Raw genomic sequence first — 14,292 nt, forward strand, 5'->3', positions numbered from 1 at the left:
CGGTCTGAATCGACCTGCTCTGATACCAATTGTAACACCCATACTAGACGTATCTAGAAAGTCTAGCACGTGCGTTAGCTTTAGTACTGGATACATTAAAATTTACAACAATAAAACTTCGAATGAATGTTTATACAACAACATGCGTTCGTACGAGAGATTACATCTTAACTTTCCTAATACATAATGTATACATCCTTGAAGATCCACATCATCCGGCATCGGGTACGAACCAACACTTGTCGCAGCATCCATTCGGCTACTAGCTTGCAAACCATTCTGATATCTGAAACAAATAAGGATTGGGATGAGACATAATGTCTCAGTGAGTTCCACCTAACCCTAGACTATAGGCAACCTCGGGGGAAAACCTATAGTCGCCACGTGTCTACAATACAACCTGGCGGTTGATTATACGTGTGTGGAGTCTTGCTTTCCTAGTCGGTAGTGCATGCTAAACCCGTCATAGGCTTATCTTACTTGTTATAGGCTTCTCATCTTACACGTGTCATGGCGGTTAAGGGGAAAACTAAAACCGCAATGCCAAGATACGATCTACGCATCAAGGCCTTCACTTGCTAAAGTCATGACACAACTCTAAACCGGACGATTAGGGAAACCTATGATCGACGTCGGTATAACTCTCTTAACTTGCTTACTTGATTATGTTGCATCTAACAACATATCATCTCTTGCCACAACAGTGACTCTTCCTAGCTTACTAGTTCTTGACTACTTACTTCTATATTCTTTCTAGTTCTTGACAGTCTATGCCAAGGCTCTATGACATAACACATAAATGTATGATGAATATGCATAGTCAGCTTCATTGATTATGTTATTGTGTAACAAACAATTATCTCGGTTCATTTTATGGATTAGTCCCGAGTGGAGTAACCCCGGAAGATAATCCCTTACTACCGGTGAAATGCTTAGCAAGAGCGCACCGGACTCCCTTAGTGAACGTGCGGGTCCCTTACGGCTTACCCCGTTCCCCTTGGAGAACCTTTTGTACCCACCCTTGGATGGAATACAAAAGACACGGCACCTTAGCTTAGTGAAATGCAGCTCCCTTGCGGCTTAACCATTCCCCTTGGGGAACCCCTTGAATCCAATTTGGATAACAAGAGACATGACACTCTTTCTTATAAGTCTTAGTCTTATGCATGAAAAATAAACTTAAACATGCCTTCTCTTTTACCTCGGACCCTTAAACGATCCCACTAGAGGTAAGCTTAATGCTTGCTTAACTTACTTCGTGAATGGATATGGAATCGATTCACGTCTTGCCATACTCGTATGGCACTTAACTCTTATGCGAAGAGATTACACTTCGCGTCTTAACATTCTAGAGATTCTTGCTTAACTTGCTAGTTCTCAACAACTACGTCGAGGCTCTAGGTTTCCCTTACTTAAAGTATAACTTGCTACCCGAACATGACTTGATATATCTCTCACATATCATTTATCATCAAACATTGTTAGTGTTTTGCCATGCCTTACTCTTGTTCAAACCTTGTTTGGAATTGTACTTTAGACACTTGGAATTGAGGGGTTTTGTAACACCCACAACGTGGCACAGTAACAGTGGCGGAGCCAGGCCGGCCCCGGACTTAAGCGGGATGAGTCGGACCACCGGGCTGTTACAGGATGACCCCACGTTGATAGGAGGAACCGAATCACATCGGAATAAGAGGGATCCGGAGGCCGTGTAGGTATGGGACTACATGGTTGAAGGAAGGCTTATAAGAACTGTTAGGTACTACCCATATCAACAAGATGCATCTTCTTTTCGGGAGCTCAATCCATAGGAACTCCACAGTTAAGCGTGCTTGGCTTGGAGTAGTACTAGGATGGGTGACCTACCGGGAAGTTTCCCGGTAAGCATGTGAGTGAGGACAAAGCATGCTGAAAAGACTCGTGTTGGTTTGTGGGGTTAGTCGGCAATCCTGTAAGCAGTCTGGGATGTTACAGGTTTCATAGTTTAAAAAGATACTGCAAGATCGAGCCTCGGATAGCCCATGCTGGCCACAAAATGAATTGACAACACATGCTGTGCAGTCAATTTCGCCAGGCTAAATTCTCTCCGCCATGGCGAAAAATTTCGCCATGGCTAGCTAAATGGCGAGCTACTCCAGAGAGCCCTGATCCCCAGCTCGCCATGGCGAGCTAAATTCCGCCTGGCGAACTGTAGCAGTCCAGAATTTTGCAGAAAACGTGATTTTGCATAAAAACCTCAATTCAAGTGTTCTATTTCATTCTAATCATCCAAAACATCATAAAAACAGCTTATAACTTGTGCATGGCATCAATTAACAATATTTGATCATAAATGGTACAAAAGGGGTACTAAACATAATATTTGGAACCTGGAATTTTCATGTTAATCTTACATGACATAAACATAATCCCAAGCGTAGGATATCTATCTATGGAACTCACCTAGAAATTTTCTTGCAACATCTTCAAGCCTCAAGCTCAAGCAAAGCCAAAACTCTAGCTTTTGTCCCACTTGCAATCCTTGATCAAAACATAACATCTTGTTATCCTTTCTTGCAAACTAGGATACCTTGTTCCATATCCATGAAGAAATCATCACTTGAACCATCTTTAAGCTTACCAAACACAAACCCTAACTCTTGTCTCCATGATGAACTCTACCTCAAGGTTGTATCTTGCTAAACTCTCTAATTCCATGAAATATAACCAACTTAAGTTCCAAACCAACTATCCAAAAGCCTTAGTTTCTTGCCAACATCCAAACCCTAGATTTTGAATGACTTGAAAAGAGGAGAAGAGTTGGAATCAAGCATCAATCTTATTTACCAATCTCATGAAGGGTGATGGAGGAACCAATTCTTGATCTTGAATCTTAAAGGAAGAGGATTTGATGAGATGATGAGATGGGAAGAGAAGGAGGGAACCGATGGAAAGGAGAGAAGGAAGAGAAAAATGTGTTCCCCAATCTAGAGAGAGAAAGAAGATAAGAAATGGGATATTTTTGGTGCCTTTGCCAAATAAATATCTTTTCCCATGCAATTACCTTTTTGCCCCTGCCTCAAGCGTTTTAAAAGCAACTCTGATACTTTTCCCGTAAAAAGCTGACATCTCGTAAAATATTTTCCATTAACTTACTTTTCCATGAATTTAGTTCCTCTGCCACGATCACGGGTAATATACCGATACTGACAGGCGGGATATTACAGTCTCACAATATTATTATTATACTATTATTACGAAATTAAAAATAAAAATTAAAATATTGATTAAAAATATATTATTAACAGTATTAAAATGTGATTACTACCTCAAAAAAAATGTGATTAACAATAGGAGGTAAAAAAAGTGTTGGGAATATTTCCAATAGGTTAAAAAATATATGATTAACAATATAAAAATGTGATTTTTTTATGCTCTGTGATAAATTATAAATATGATAATAGTTTTAATAGGTTAAAAATATATTCAATTTTTCATGCATATTTAAATATATTATAATTGAAATATGATATTATATATAACAATCTCGTTAAAATTTCATTCTTTAATTTCCAAAAAAAAAAATTCACTCTTTAATATCAATTATAAAATATGATATTATATGATAATAAAATTGTCTCACAATATTATTAGTACATTATCACGATGAAAATAAAAATAAAAGTGAGTTCATTTCATTAATTTCATTAATTCATTTCTTCAAAAAAAATTAATTTCATTAATTCATAAAAAATTCATGGATTGGCCAAAAAAAAAAATCACATTTAGTTATAATAAACGTGGTTCTAAAAAAAATAAATGTGGTTCTAAAAAAATAGAGGTCTATGTTTCTTTCTTTTTTTAGTTATAATTTTTAACTCAATTTTTAGAAGAAGAAAAAAATAAATAGAGGTCCTATAAAAAAATCATATTATATTAAGATTGTTTCCGTGCATATTTCCAAAACTTCCGAACGTATGCAAAAAGGTTATTAACATTATTTCTACTAATTATCATTAACTACCACATTGATCATTTTCTATTTACATTCATGATTCCTTGATATATGACTCCAAACCTTCCTATTTTCTTTCATGATTTTGTTCAAAAAACCGAAATAAAAATATGGTACCACACTGTCAAAAAAAAAATGGTACCACTAATTGGTGTTCATTTTTCTTATTAAAACTACCTGGTATTCATTCATTTTTTTAAAAGAAAAATAAATTGGAAAATTATTTCTTTTAAGATAACTTAAACTACCTGATATCCATTAATTTTGAAAATCGTTATTTTTGTATTATAATTTTTAACTCAGTTCTAAAAAAAAATAGAGGTCTATGTTTCTTTCTTTTTTTAGTTATAATTTTTAACTCAATTTTTAGAAGAAGAAAAAATAAATAGAGGTCCTATAAAAAAAAAATCATGTTATATTAAGATTGTTTCCGTGCATATTTCCAAAACTTCCTAACGTATGCAAAAGGTTATTAACATTATTTGTACTAATTATCATTAACTACCACATTGATCATTTTCAATTTACATTCCTGATTCCTTGATAGATGGCTCCAAACCTTCCTATTTTCTCTCATGAAAAACGGAAATAAAAATACGGTACCACTATGTCAAAAAAAAATGGTACCACTAATTGGTGTTCATTTTTCTGATTAAAACTACCGGGTATTCATTTTTATAAAAGAAAAAGAAATTGGAAAATTATTTCTTTTAAGATAATTTTCTTAAACTACCTGGTATCCATTAATTTTGAAAATCGTTATTTTTTTTTATTATAATTTTTAACTCGGTTATAAAAAAATAGAGGTATATGTTTCTTTCTTTTTTTAGTTATAATTTTTAACTCAATTTTTAGAAGAAGAAAAATTAAATAGAGGTCCTATAAAAAAATCATATTATATTAAGATTGTTTTTTTTTGGTAACATTTTATATTAAGATTGTTTCCGTGCATATTTCTTTGACCAAATCATACTAATAACATTCTTACTCAATTTAGAATAACTATTCCCATTTTCGGTCCCTGTCATATTAATATTATTTTAGAAAAACAATGAATCAATTTAGAATAGTTTTATAAAAGAATAAACATAAAACAATAGCCATAAATACCAAATGCATGAGAATGCTTGGTTTCTTAAGAGTGCCACGTGTCATAAGAATATGATGATAGAAAAAAGATGTTCACATCGCCACTTGTCATCAAAACAGGGAGTGAAAACTTTCCTTAAATAATTCCAAGAAAAACCCTTAAATTTATATAACTAGTATGCACACTCGTGCCAAGCACGGGTTAGAACTTCGTCTTACTTAAAATATTGAGTGAAGATGTCGTACCATTCTTATTTATGTGACTGCTCTATGTTTAATGTGTCGACCCACACAAGTTAGCTCCCCCCATGAGGTCCAACAATGTTATCATTGCCCGGTTCGACTTTGTGAGGGAAGCATGAGTTGTTCTTAAGGGAGGGATGTTAATATATCGAGTGTCAGTTAAAGTTCTATGTTGGATGGAAGTTCTATATTCTCAGTTAAAGTTCTTTCCAGTCGTAGATCTCGAATGCAAAGAATTTTATACTTAAGGGAGGGTTGTTAATATATCGTGTGTCAGTTAAAGTTCTATATTAGATGGAAGCGTAGATTTTGAGCAACATATAACTGATATGATCCATATACCCAGTTCTTTAAGGTTGAGGGTGAAGATGTGGTATCAACTCAATTATGTAAATTCTCTTAGTCTAATGGATGATCAAACTCAATATAGGATGGATCCATATACTCTGATAAACAAAATGCACAATACTTAGTAATTTTTTCCTTATCTTCTCTCATTTGCAAATTCCTTATTCAAATATGTTTTTTCATTTTATTTCTTCTCTGGAAAGAATTGAATGTAAACCTTCCTCCATGCAACCACCACCAACCAACCTTTGTGAATATATTATGCATTTGTTTGAGCCTAATTGACTATACCACATAATTACGGACGTGGATAGTTGCACATTTGGTTGTGTGAGTTAGAGCATCCACAATGGAGACCCTCAATTTTGAGGTCTTAAACGGGTCTCACATGGACACATCACTTTTTTTATTTTAATAATAGTACCTAGTAGGTACTCAACCATTCCAATGTAGACCCTCTAACAAAAGGTCTATATAGGTCCCACCTATACCTATTTATTTAAGATACTATTATCTATTTTATAATATTAAATTGATTAAATTGCAATTGAAAAGCAATAGTACAATGACAATGATTATTTTAAGAAAAAGTAATGTGGGGACCACTTAAGCATTAGAGTCTTAAGTGAGACCCTGATTCCTAGAAGACCCTAAAAAAAAATTTCCACATTAAGGGTACCTATTAGGTACCAGGTCTTAAATGGTGAAGACCTCACTAATGCGGATGCTCTAAGTTCTATATTGGAATGAAAGTAGGTTTTGACTACATATAAGTGAGATGACCCATAAATGTGATGTCTTAAGGTTTTTGATGGAGATGTGATATCAATCTCACTTGTATGATTTCTCCTAGTCTAATACGGTGATCAAACATATTGTAGGATCTCCAGAAGTTCCAAAATTATGATGAACTATTTTGTTAGTATTTTGATGTCATTTGTTTAATTTTTTTTATCTTAGAGTCTAGTTATTGGATATCATTCACTTTCATGTTTTTTTATTCAACTTCCATTATATTAAATCCATTGACTTTGATCTTTGGTGAAATCTGACAATGAAAAAATTAATATGTGTTCTGCTGAGTTGACAAAATATATATTATTATAAATTTTAAAATGATGTGTGTTTTTTTTTTAATAATTTAGTCTAATTTTTTAGTAAAATAACTATCCCAAAACTCTAATTCCTTCAACAAACCCAAAAAATTATCAGCAACTCACTTTGTTCTCTATGCTCTCATAGTTAAAGCACACTATCTTATTGTTTTCCTTACCATTTCTCTCATGTCGAAATTTCTTTTTCATCTTTTTTTTCTGTCTCATGAAAGAAAATAACAAAAAAAAAAAACCTCCAAGAAACCAACACCAACCCACCTTTTTTTACCATGTTGTGCCTTAGTCTAACCTTATTTAGCTAGGTCACAAGATTACTGATGCAAAGAGTTTTAAACTTAAGAGATAGATGTTAATGTGTCATATGTGAGTTAAAGTTCCGCATTAAATGAAAGAGTAGGCGATGCGAAAAATAAAAGTGAGATGACTCAAATACCTAATGCCTTAAGATTTTGGGTGAAGATGTGGTGTTAAACTCACTTTTGTGGTTGATCTTCTTTTATGATTATCCAATCCAGTTTAGGCTCCTCAGAAGTCACAACATTATGATGATTTTTTTTATATATCATTTGTTTAATTCTTTTAGCTTAAATTTTAGTTTTTGGATGTCATTCGCTTTGATGCTATTTTTTTATCCAATCTTCAATAATTCAAATTCCTTCACATTTGATCCTTGGTTGGATCTGACAATGGTAAAATATAGATTTGTTATGCCGAGTTAATAAATTATATGCTTGTTTGTCAAAACAAAAAAAAGATGAAAAAGAAATTTCGACATGAGAGAAATGGTAAGGAAAACAATAAGATAGTGTGCTTTAACTATGAGAGCATAGAGAACAAAGTGAGTTGCTGATAATTTTTTGGGTTTGTTGAAGGAATTAGAGTTTTGGGATAGTTATTTTACTAAAAAATTAGACTAAATTATTAAAAAAAAAACACACATCATTTTAAAATTTATAATAATATATATTTTGTCAACTCAGCAGAACACATATTAATTTTTTCATTGTCAGATTTCACCAAAGATCAAAGTCAATGGATTTAATATAATGGAAGTTGAATAAAAAAACATGAAAGTGAATGATATCCAATAACTAGACTCTAAGATAAAAAAAATTAAACAAATGACATCAAAATACTAACAAAATAGTTCATCATAATTTTGGAACTTCTGGAGATCCTACAATATGTTTGATCACCGTATTAGACTAGGAGAAATCATACAAGTGAGATTGATATCACATCTCCATCAAAAACCTTAAGACATCACATTTATGGGTCATCTCACTTATATGTAGTCAAAACCTACTTTCATTCCAATATAGAACTTAGAGCATCCGCATTAGTGAGGTCTTCACCATTTAAGACCTGGTACCTAATAGGTACCCTTAATGTGGAAATTTTTTTAGGGTCTTCTAGGAATCAGGGTCTCACTTAAGACTCTAATGCTTAAGTGGTCCCCACATTACTTTTTCTTAAAATAATCATTGTCATTGTACTATTGCTTTTCAATTGCAATTTAATCAATTTAATATTATAAAATAGATAATAGTATCTTAAATAAATAGGTATAGGTGGGACCTATATAGACCTTTTGTTAGAGGGTCTACATTGGAATGGTTGAGTACCTACTAGGTACTATTATTAAAATAAAAAAAGTGATGTGTCCATGTGAGACCCGTTTAAGACCTCAAAATTGAGGGTCTCCATTGTGGATGCTCTAACTCACACAACCAAATGTGCAACTATCCACGTCCGTAATTATGTGGTATAGTCAATTAGGCTCAAACAAATGCATAATATATTCACAAAGGTTGGTTGGTGGTGGTTGCATGGAGGAAGGTTTACATTCAATTCTTTCCAGAGAAGAAATAAAATGAAAAAACATATTTGAATAAGGAATTTGCAAATGAGAGAAGATAAGGAAAAAACTACTAAGTATTGTGCATTTTGTTTATCAGAGTATATGGATCCATCCTATATTGAGTTTGATCATCCATTAGACTAAGAGAATTTACATAATTGAGTTGATACCACATCTTCACCCTCAACCTTAAAGAACTGGGTATATGGATCATATCAGTTATATGTTGCTCAAAATCTATGCTTCCATCTAATATAGAACTTTATTAATTTTTTTTAAGTGAAGATATAGTATCAATCTCGCTTGTGTGGTTGCTCTTAGTCTATTATGATGACCCAACCCAGTTTAGGTACCCCCCAAACGCGTTGTGATGAGTTGACGAAATACATGGTTATCAAACATTTTAAAATGTGTGACATTTTTTATTTGAGTACAACTTTTTGATAAAATAAATACCAAAAAATCTCTAAATCCTTCAACAAATTCATAAAATTACCAACAGCTCACTCTATTTCTTACACTTTCACGGACAAACCACACACTCCTTATTTGTTCCATTATCATTTACTCCCTCCGTCCCATATTATGTAACCTAGTTGACTTTGTCATGCATGCCAATGCACAATTTTGAACTTAAATATCTTTAATAATTTATTAGAAAAAATTATGAAAATTTGATATTTTGAAAATATTTATCGAGACGAATCCAACATCTTATATGCTATATTTTGTTTTTATTTATTAGTAGAAAAATAAGATCAAAATATATTATGTGAACACTAATTTTTTTTTTTAAGTAGGTCATTTAAAATAGGACGGAGGGAGTATATAAAGTTCATATTTGTTTTTCATCTTTTTCATTTTTCTAATTTCCTTTCTCTCTTTTCATGAAAGAAATTAACAAAAACCTCATTGTATGATATTGCCACCAGCCCAACTCTTTTAACATGTTGTGCCCCAATATGATTTTATTTGACTATGTTTCTATATCATAGACGGAAAGAGTCTCACATTTAAGGGAGACATATTATTGTGTCAAATATGAGTTAAAGTTCCATATTAGATGTAAAAGTAGATGTTGAGCAACATATAAGTGAGACGATAAATATACCTTTTTTTTTTAGCAAAGGCAAGCTTAGGCCATTTCATTAAATATTAAAGAGTACAAATGAGAAGATACATCATAGAACACATGGGGGCTAAAGTTGGATAAGGATGCTCTCGCTATGGAATGAGCAACCTCATTTGCTTGCCTCCTAACATAGTTCACAATAAAACTAGTGTGAATGGATAATAAATCCTTACAAGTAGATAGAATGTCTCCAAGTTCATTTTGTGGCAAATGAGATGAGTTTACTATATCAACAATGACTTTGCAATCAGATTCGAAGATCACAGAGGACATGTCGTTAGCAACAGCAAATTTAATAGCCTCTAAAAGACCCCATGCTTCAGCTTCGACAGGCATGAGGGAGCAGTGCGAAAAGTTCGACATACCGACTATAAATTGGCCTGTTGAGTTGCGGATGCACAGTCCGTAACCTGCCACTGAGTTGTTGTTGAATAACGCACAATCAACATTGCATTTCAAGAATGGAGGTGGCGGCTTTGACCACAGAACCGTGCTGTGTGCCTGCTGTCCCTGAATCTTATGTTGTTGCATATACCGCCATTCATTAAGAGAGTCCTTCGCACTTTGCACAATGAAGGTGGGGGCTGAATCTGAGTTCTCCCATAGCTTAGAGTTACGGTTTTTCCACAAGCTCCATAAAACCATTGACACCATAGATTGTTGCTCGGTTGTCAACCTATCAAAGAGATTAAATAAAAGAGTGGAAAAATCATACGAAGTAGGAAGCAAGTCACGAATGATTGTGTCAAGTTGCAGCAGCTCCCAACAAGTAACAGCCTTAGGACATACAAAGAAGAGATGTGTCTGCGTTTCTGCTTGAACATCACAATGCACACATGTATCGGAGCAAGGGACACCTTTTTGAATTAGGCCGGAACGGGTGGGAAGACAGTTATGTGCTGCACGCCACATAAAGGAACGCACCTTGGGGGGGACTTTTTGCTTCCAAATAATGTTCCAGTTCAGATCCGGACCAGCAATGTTCGACATATTGGCTGCAAGTGTCATACAATGTGTGTAGGCCGATTTAACGGAGTAGGAACCATCAACCGTGTATTGCCAAACATAAGTATCCACCATAGTTCTGTTCCTAAGAGGGATAGAAAGGATTTCTGTAGCATCTTGGTAGTTAAAAATTGAATGAATAAGATCATTATTCCAAGAGGACAGATCCGGATTAAGAAGATTGTTGACAAACAGCTCAGCCATACTAGGAGGAGGAGTAGTGGAAGGTTTATGAGTAGGGAGGGAACGTATCCAAGGATCGTTCCAAACATTGATAAGGGAACCATCACCGATCTTCCATCTATAGCCCGATTTGATAAGGTCTTGAGAACTCCATATGCTCCTCCATGTATAACTTGGGTTATGACCAATGTTGGTATCCAAGAAGTCCCGTCGAGGGAAATATTTGGCTTTGAGAATGCGAGTGAGTAAGGAGCTAGGTTCTGTAAGGAGTTTCTAGCCTTGCTTACCGAGCATGGATAGATTAAAGGCTTCCATATCCCTAAATCCAAGTCCACCATGACTTTTGTGAAGAGACAATTTGTTCCATCTCATCCAATTTATACCACGGCTGCCATCTTTTTTAGAGCCCCAATAGAAAGAATTCATGATTCTTTCAATTTCTTCACATAGAGAGGTGGGAATAAGGAAGGCTCCCATACAATATGAAGGAATTGCTTGAGCAACGGATTTGATGAGCACCTCTTTGCCTGCTCTCGATAGGGATTTAGCACTCCAAGATTGGCACTTTTTCCAAATACGGTCTTTGAGATAATTAAAAACAGATTTTTTGCTTCGACCGACCATGGAAGGGAGCCCCAAGTAAGTACCACTACCTATGCTTCTTGTCACCCCAAGGCAGGTTGTAATATGATTAATCATGCCAGTTGCCGTGTTTTTGCTGAAAGCTATGGCGGACTTACCGAAGTTTAGAGCTTGGCCAGATGCATTTTCGTAACACATGAGAATATCTTTGAGGCAATTAACTTCGGTTGGGGTAGCTTGGCAAAAGAGGAAGCTGTAGACGATAAATATACCTAAGGCCTTAAAATTTTGGTTGGATATGTAGTGTCAATATCACTTATGTGGTTGCTCTTAGCCTAATATAAAGATTTAACCCATTGTGGGCTTTCTCGGAAGTCAAACATTATTATGAATTTTTTTCTTAGTTTTTGATGTCGTTTATTTTATTTTATATTAAATTGAAGTTTTTCTATGTTGTTCATGTTCATACCATTTTTTTTGTCAACCTGCATTATTTTAAATTCCTTCACTTTTGATCTTCGGTGAGATTTAACCATAGAAAAATGTTGATGTGTTATGCTGAGTTAAAATATTGCATGCTTATTCGACACTTTTAAATGATGTGGTGTTTTTTTACTTGAGTCTAATTTTTTGGTAAATTAATTATCCAAAAATTTACAACTCCTTCAAAGAACGCATAAAATTACCAGCATCTTTTGAAAAATATGTTTGATTGGGCAATCCTAACAACAACAATTAATAAAAAATCAAGATGAATATGTCATCTATCATGACTATGTCATCTATCATGATTAGTTTGAGAAACAATATATTTTATAGTTCTTTGTAATTTTCCAACTTTAAAGTTTTAGTCTAGTAGTAAAAAAAGATAGACTATGGATTTAGAGATTACGGGTTTTGAGCCCTCTTAGTATCTTTAGAGATAGGTAAATATAGATGTCTTTGTGAGTGCTCTTTTATTGTTAAATTCTTCCCTACCTTGTATACATGGCCGATCTTAATATTTTTGGTGCCCTGTGCGAATAAATAAAGTTGTGTCCTTTTAATTATTCAAATATCTTTCTTCTTACAAAAATAAAAATTTGTTTATAAATAAGATTCTCTAAAACTTATTTTCAATAAAATTAATCAAAGCTATTTAAAGAGAAAAATATGTATGCACTACTAACTACTAAGTAAACTAATAATTTTGATGCCCCTAAAAAAATGGTGTCTTGGGCGGCCCGCTCCTCCCGCCCATGCTCAGGGCAACCCCTGGTTGTATAAAATCAGCATTCCCTCGCCAAAACTTTATTTTTCCAAACAAAAAAATCATTGTAATTTTTGTTTTCCTTAAAGATAACGGATACCAGTGTGGAACTTTCAATTTTAAAAATAGATTTTACCATCCTCAAATGTGTAAACAAAATAGGATTTCTATTAAACTTTTTTTTAACAATTATACTAATAATAATAATAATAATAATAATAATAATAATAATAATAATAATAATAATAATAATAATAATAATAATAATAATAATAATAATTTTTTTTTTTTTTTTTGATAAGCAAGGAGCGAGGACAGGCATCAGGAGACATCGTCGACATCCCAACTAGGTTGGCACCCCGAGACACCACCATCCTCTGCCGCCTAACTCAAATAAATTTTATTAAAAAAATGAAAAAATAATTACAAAGAAGGGGGGACTAGGCCAAAACCCTCCGAAAGGAACAGCTGATAAAAAAAACGGAATAAAAATAAACAAACCACAAACAGACTAAGGAAATCTGTAGTTAGGTAAACCGCATCTGTCCCGAAAGAAATCCATAGATATAGCACGAGGGAGAGAGTCTATCCAAACCACCCCGACCACCGAGTGACCCATATTCGCAAAAAAATCAGCACAGGTATTACCTTCTCGAAAAATATGAGAAGCAATCACCTGAATTCCAAGATTGCGAGCATTTTGCCATCTGTTACGAAGCCAAACAGGTACCAAATGAGGACGGGAAAAAATCATGATAGCGCTTGTTGAATCACTCTCCAACCATATATTCCTCCAACCGTTACGGGCAGCACACTCAATAGCAATAATAATGGCCAATACTTCTGCATAAAAAACAGACTGCACTCCAATATTACCAGCAAAAGCACCACAGAACGTCCCGCGGTGGTCACGAAACAGGCCCCCACAGGCTGCATTCCCACCAATCACCGAACCATCCGTATTAACTTTCAACCACGGAGCAGTGGGAGACTTCCACACAACCGGCACAATATCTCTAATCTTACGGCAATGAGGAGCAACCGTAAAGGAGTCTAGTAACACAGAATCAGAAGGAAGGCAAAACCCCTTAGAAACATTACCTGACATTGCTATAAAGGACTGTATACGAACCTTAGCTGCATGCAAAGTAGGCACCACATTTGAAAACCGCAAAGCATTTCGTGCCCACCAAATTGAATGAATGGTGTGCAAGACCGCAGCCAGATATATATCAGAGATTTGCGAAGAACATCTAGCTGGTCTACAAGAGAGAAGAGAACCAGCAGTAGAACGATCAATAATATAGTTAAGTTTCATACCTATCCAGTCCCACAGCTGATTGGCAAAGTGACACCGAAGAAAGAGATGCTCCGAGGACTCGTCTGTTGACATACACAAGCTACAAACCGAAACTACAATACATCCTCGACGTCTGAGATTCTCATCCGTTGGCATTTTATTATGATGCAGCCTCCAGTAAAGACAAGAAT

Source organism: Medicago sativa, chromosome 7, assembly GCF_051527215.1.
Source record: "Medicago sativa cultivar Bolivia chromosome 7, Bolivia_mono, whole genome shotgun sequence".
Classification (NCBI taxonomy): Eukaryota; Viridiplantae; Streptophyta; class Magnoliopsida; order Fabales; family Fabaceae; genus Medicago; species Medicago sativa.